Consider the following 6,648-nt stretch of genomic DNA (forward strand, 5'->3'; position numbering starts at 1 on the left):
TAACTGATTAGGTGTCACGAGTTGACACTCAACTAATTTATGTAAACACTTGATTCAAATTTGAATTGCTGTTGTTTTAGAAATGCCTAAACTATTGCGTTACTATCTCCAGTAGCTGTTTAAAGAATGTAATTAGAATATGAGATGCAGTGGTGACTCTCGCTAAAAGAAAAAGTTTTCCAACAGTGTCATGTTTTTTTACCCATTTTTATGTAGTATTACATTTTTCCCACTCAACGTTTGCAACAGACGGGTATGATTCCCACCCTCCCAAAAGAAAAAACAAACAATTACTAAATATCTGGACTGTGTCTAAAAGTAAAACAACAAAACAATGCGACGCCTGAGAGATTCGAACTCTCGCGGGGAAACCCCATGTACTTAGCAGGCACACGCCTTAACCACTCGGCCAAAGCGTCGATTATATTGACTAGCATATCTTATCTATAGTATAATGTTTAACACCGAATGATAAGGGTATCTTAGTTACTTAATAATGCTTATATACATAATACATTTATCCCAACATATAGAAAGGTAATAAGGATTTTTAACTAAAGTTTCGAACCAGGGTCTCTCATTACACTTAGACTCGATAATTCTTCAAATATTGGTACAACCAGATGGTTGCAATTGGATGCAGCTCCAAATTTTATATGCAGAAAGTGAAAGACAAAAAGAAAAGAAGTAACTAGATGTTAGTATGTTACCACATAAGTTGTTCCAATAAAAGGCTAATGATCACTATCTCATCATTCTTTACTTAATTACAATCCCTCGACTTTAACCATTAGCCGAACCCTTTTGTCATCGTTGATGTGATTCGTGGTCCATAAAACATCCACTTACAAACTCTATTGAACAATAATTTATACTTAAGGGTGGTACAACCAAACAAAAGACGCCAAAATTGTACACGTTTTTCTTGCTTCAAGTCTTTAAGAAACAAAATTGTCTTTTGCTCCATGAATGCAAGAATAAATGGCAACCGCAAATGTTTGACACTCCTTGACTAAATGAATATCTAACTAACCTCGAATGAAGTGATAAAAGGAAGTCAAGTAGAAAACATATTTCTTACAATAGGTGGTTGTTCAACAATCAAGCCATCTCCATAAAACATTTCAATCCATGTTGAAATTTGATTGCTACATTTAATCCATCAACTTGTTGGATATAATCCGTTAATGGGTGCAAACCAAAGTACAAGGGATTAAGGGAACTCGTGAGGTTCCATGTAGGAGTTGTTGGGCTAAAAGCGATCCTACACAACTCATGTGACGATTAGATGAACTTTACACTAATAAACTAGTGTTAGATCTAAAAATGGTTTTACTATATGTAGTATTTGTAAAAAAAAAACTATTACTCGGTATATTTGTATGAAAACTATTTTGAAGATGTTAGGGTTATCAGTGTGGGAGAGATTGGAACTAACTAGCAAGTCAATAAAATAATTATCTGTTTGGTTTCGAGATCAAGCTACAATGATTGATTGAGTAGAAGATGTAGGTAACACAAGCAACATAAGACATGGAGATGAGAAACACATCAACCATTTATGGAATTTACTTCACGGTAAGTTACAATTTCAGCAAATATGCGACGGGATATCTACTCACATGTGACAGGCGATGAAACAAAAATAGCTTAGACATTTAATGTTTTACTAGTGAAATTGTTAGAGGTTTTATTAAAATTTTCGTGTAGGGTAAAATAATCGATAGCCGGATAAATCACTGAATCGTGGTATCACTTTCCGAAAGTAATTATTCGACCCTTATTGCCTGGGTTACACGAATATCACTTTGGGATAAGACAGATATTAGTTCTTGTTATTGGCAGTAAACAAGAACTCTTTTGCATAAGAGTATTAAGGTGTTTTTGTGTGTGTTTTTATTCTCATGAATGATAGTTCATATTTATAGGTACCCAAAAACAAGTATTATTCCACGATGGAGATGTTTCACCTACTCCACGATAGAGATGTTTCACTAACTCCACGATAGAGATGTTTCACTAACTCCACGATGGAGATGTTTCACTAACTCCACGATGGAGATATTTCACTAACTCCACGATGGAGATGTTTCACCTACTCCATGTTTCGCCAACTTTTTAACAGCAAAAATGGGTGCAGGAATAATACTTCCGTAATCACTCAAATTTGTGATGATGGAAAACCACTTTCGGGTCCGAGTAATCTATCACTTAATGGGTGTACACTCCGTACCTCCTAACCCATTTACAAGTGTAGATTAAATCCCTCAATTACACTAAATTTCCAATAATCCTCCCCAATTTAGTGCAATGCGTTTCATGAGAATTAAACAAATTAAAACAAAAACTCATGCATAAATGAAAATATCTTGAAGATTGAATTTTCACCTTAGTACATTACACATTTCAAATATTCGAGAATCGGGGTGTTCTAAGAATTGAACCCTTCAACCCATTTGAATAACTGAAAGTAATATACACATAAGTTTTCAAATACTCTAAAGCTATCCTGACACTTTACAAGCTATGTGTCCATATCATTTCATGAATGTATCTAAAGCAGAAGTCCAAGCTTTGTTAAAGCGGCAAAACTTCACATTCACATAGGTACTTCATTTCAGTCTTGCACCTGCTCATGTACTTTTTCAAATGAACTATTAAGAAGGTAGACTTCAACCTCACCTTCAGCAGGTCCGAGTACATACCTTACCTTGGGATGATATAAAATTTATGTACTTCAAATTTCTAAGTATAAGCCTTCCACATTGAATTCAGCTTCTGATTTTCATCAGAAGGAAATTGGGTATCTTATAATTAGAAATTTATGTGGACTTCAAACCCATCCCCATAGCAGACTTGTCAACCAAGTCTCTTGCCAATCTCTTCGTCAAGTGATCAGCTAAATTCTGTTGTGACCTCACGAATACTACAGAAATCACCCCATTCATGATAAGTTCACGAATCATGCTATGTCTGACACCTAAGTGTCTAGACTTTCCATTGTACATCTGGCTATAAGCCTTTCCCAATGTCGCAGCACTATCACAATGAATAGACATGGGTGCTATAGGTTTAGGCCATAATGGTATCTCATGGATCAAGTTTCTAAGCCATTCTTCTTCTTTACCAGCGGCAGCTAAAGCAACAAACTCAGATTTCATCGTTGAGTTGGTAATACATGTCTGCTTCTTAGAAGCCCGTGAAATAGCACCTCCCCCAAGCAAGAACACCCAATCACTCGTTGAAGAATGATCTTCAATATTGGTTATCCAACTCGCATCAGAATATCCTTCTATTACCGAAGGAAACCCATTGTAAGATAAACTATAGTCCATAGTTTTCTTCAAGTACTTCAGTACCCGCCTAATTGCTTGCCAGTGATGAGTACTAGGATTACTAGTATATCTACTCAGTTTTCCCACTGCAAAAGCAATAGCCGGCCTTGTATAAGTCATGGCGTACATCAAACAGCCAATCACCTGAGAATACTCAAGTTGTGATACAGCTTCACCTTGATTAGGCATAAACTTCTCACTTGGATCCACAGGGGTACTCACATGAGTACATTCAAAGCAATTGAACTTTTTCAACACCTTCCCAATATGTAGTGCCCCGTCCTAATCCATCTGGACGAATACATTACATTTGGTTACATCGCGAGGTACTTGACCTCTATATGATACATTTTACAAACATTGCATTCGTTTTTAAAGGACAAACTTTCATTACATCGAAAGTTGACAGCATGCATACCATTTCATAATATATCCATCTATAAATGACTTAATAATATTCTTGATGAACTCAACGACTCGAATGCAACGTCTTTTGAAATATGTCATGAATGACTCCAAGTAATATCTCTAAAATGAGCAAATGCACAGCGGAAGATTTCTTTCATACCTGAGAATAAACATGCTTTCAAGTGTCAACCAAAAGGTTGGTGAGTTCATTAGTTTATCATAATCAATCATTTCCATCATTTTAATAGACCACAAGATTTCATTTATTCAATAATCATACACTCGCAAGTGTTTAAAATCCATTCATATGGATTGAACACATGGTAACCGACATTAACAAAATGCATCTAGAATATCCCCATATATAAATATCGAAGTACTAAAGCAGTTCAAATTCTCTGATTGGGGCGTGTCAAAGCCCATAGATCTATCTTTAGAATTCGCGTCAATTGGTGGCAATTATAATAAACACCAATTCTTAGGCTACCAAGTTCAACAAGGGTGATATCCGGTATAACAATTCAACCATAGAATGTAGTTTCGATTACTTGTGTCTATTTCGTAAAACATTCATAAAAGCAGCGCATGTATTCTCAGTCCCAAAAATATATATTGCAAAAGCATTTAAAAAGGGAGTAATGAAACTCACAATCATGTATTTTATAGTAAAAATACATATGACGATAATGAACAATGCAGGGTTGGCCTCGGATTCACGAACCTATATTATTCATATATATATTAAAACATATCATCGTAATCAAACAATTTTTATATATTATTATTAGTGATGTATCTTAATAATTTGTTAGTTTCATTATTTATGTATATTTTTTCTATTTTACATATATAGTTAAATTATGTGTATTAAATATATTTTTATATATATAATCTTTATTTTTATACATATAACCTTAATAACGTCATTAAAACCCTTATTTTCATAAGCAATATTATTTTAATACATGACATAGGTATTACGTGATAATAATAATAATGATAGTGTTAGTGATAACAAAATAATAATTTGAGTAAAAATATTAAAAAAATGATAATAACCTTTAATAATAACAATACTAATAATGATAATCGTACTAATAATAATATTGATAGTATTAATAATAATATTTATGATAATAATAATAATTCTAGTATTTATGAAATGATACTAATACTTATGTTTATGAAATAATAATTTGTATTATTTTTATAATAACAATAATAATACTAATCATAATAATAATGATAGTAATACTAAAAAGGTAAAACTAATAATATTAGTAATACTTATAATTATACTAATGATGACTTTAATAATAATAATACTACTTAATGATATTACTAGTATGATAATGATATTAGTAGTAACAATACTATTAGTAGTCATTAAAATTGTAATTTTTAATTATATTAAAAATAATGAATGTAACTTTTATTAGTAATGATAAGAATAATAATAATTATATTACTAGTCATAATAGCAATTAATCAACAACAATAATAACAATATTTATAATAATAATAACAACAATAATAATAATAATAATAATAATAATAATAATAATAATAATAATAATAATAATAATAATAATAATAATAATAATAATAATAATAATAATAATAATTTTAGAAATTGAAAACTACCTTAAATAAGCCCCTTAAAAAAAAGCTCCAAGTTGGGCTTGAACTCGCGACCTCTCAAATACCCGCTAAAACTCCTAACCATCACTCTGCAGGTTACATTTCTAAAATTTATATCCCCAGTCTATAATTAACCCGACTATTATACTATCCTAATCTTCCTTCTTCTTCTCAACAACAGATTCGACCCAGGCACATACAAAATTTCAATTTGCTTATATTAACTTGTAATAGAAATAGAGAATTACTTATAATAGTGTTTTAATTTAACTAACTCGAAAAAGAAAAGAAAAATAAAAAAAATATATGAAGCAAGGCCTGCTGTGTTCGTCGAGCATATATATATATAAAAAATTGATTTTCGATTTGTATTGCATTATAGCAAAAATGTATAACACGAAATATATTTCAAATCTATCCTATAAACTTTCTCAAACATCAATTGAATCAGAAACATAAAAACGAACTCGAATTTAATCATGGTTCGTTCGTTTGACTTTTTAAAATTTAACCTTTGACTCAAGAATCGAAATTCAATATAAGGAATTTGGATTCGAAAACTTACAGAAACTTTAAATGGATGATTCCTAACACAATTAAAATTCTAATTTTTGAAGATTGATCGCCATTCGAGTTAAGAGAAAAAAAAATGAATAACGCGAACAGAGGGTTTCTTGTTTTCAGTTTCTGTTTACTTCCTAATAATTGATAACTGATAATGGTACTACTTGATTCCCCTAACACAAACAAATACCGATTGTTTTGTAGTGATATAGTGTCGACACCAAATCTCAAATCAGATATAAAGTTAGGGAAAAAAATAAAGGACAGCGATATGTAATAGATTAATAGATTTTTCTGTATTTTTATTTCATATTTAATTTTACTAATAATTAATAAATATAGATATATTAATAATAATACATATTAATAATAACAATACTAATAATAATAGTAATCAATGATATTAATAATCTTATAAATGATAAAAATAATAATTTGTATTATTTTTATATATATAAAAATAATAATGATATTGATAATTATAACAATAATGATTTTCAATGATGATGGTAATAACAATTAATAGAATTAGTAATAATGATAATAATAGAAGTAATAATAATATAAATGATAAAAATTAATAAATTGTATTACAATGATAACAACCATAATTATAATAATTTTGATAATAACATTAGTAATTTATATTAATGTTAATATTTAATAACAATAATAGTGATCTTAATAAGATAACACTAAT

General features: G+C 30.3%; 1 non-coding gene across 1 annotated transcript; it reads right to left on the minus strand.

Annotated features, from left to right (window-relative positions):
* Positions 1 to 337: 337 nt before the first annotated feature.
* Positions 338 to 419, minus strand: TRNAS-GCU (transfer RNA serine (anticodon GCU)). The gene has a single exon. It is a non-coding gene; the product is annotated as a tRNA-Ser (tRNA).
* Positions 420 to 6,648: the final 6,229 nt, after the last annotated feature.

This window comes from Rutidosis leptorrhynchoides, chromosome 4, assembly GCF_046630445.1.
Source record: "Rutidosis leptorrhynchoides isolate AG116_Rl617_1_P2 chromosome 4, CSIRO_AGI_Rlap_v1, whole genome shotgun sequence".
Lineage (NCBI taxonomy): Eukaryota > Viridiplantae > Streptophyta > Magnoliopsida > Asterales > Asteraceae > Rutidosis > Rutidosis leptorrhynchoides.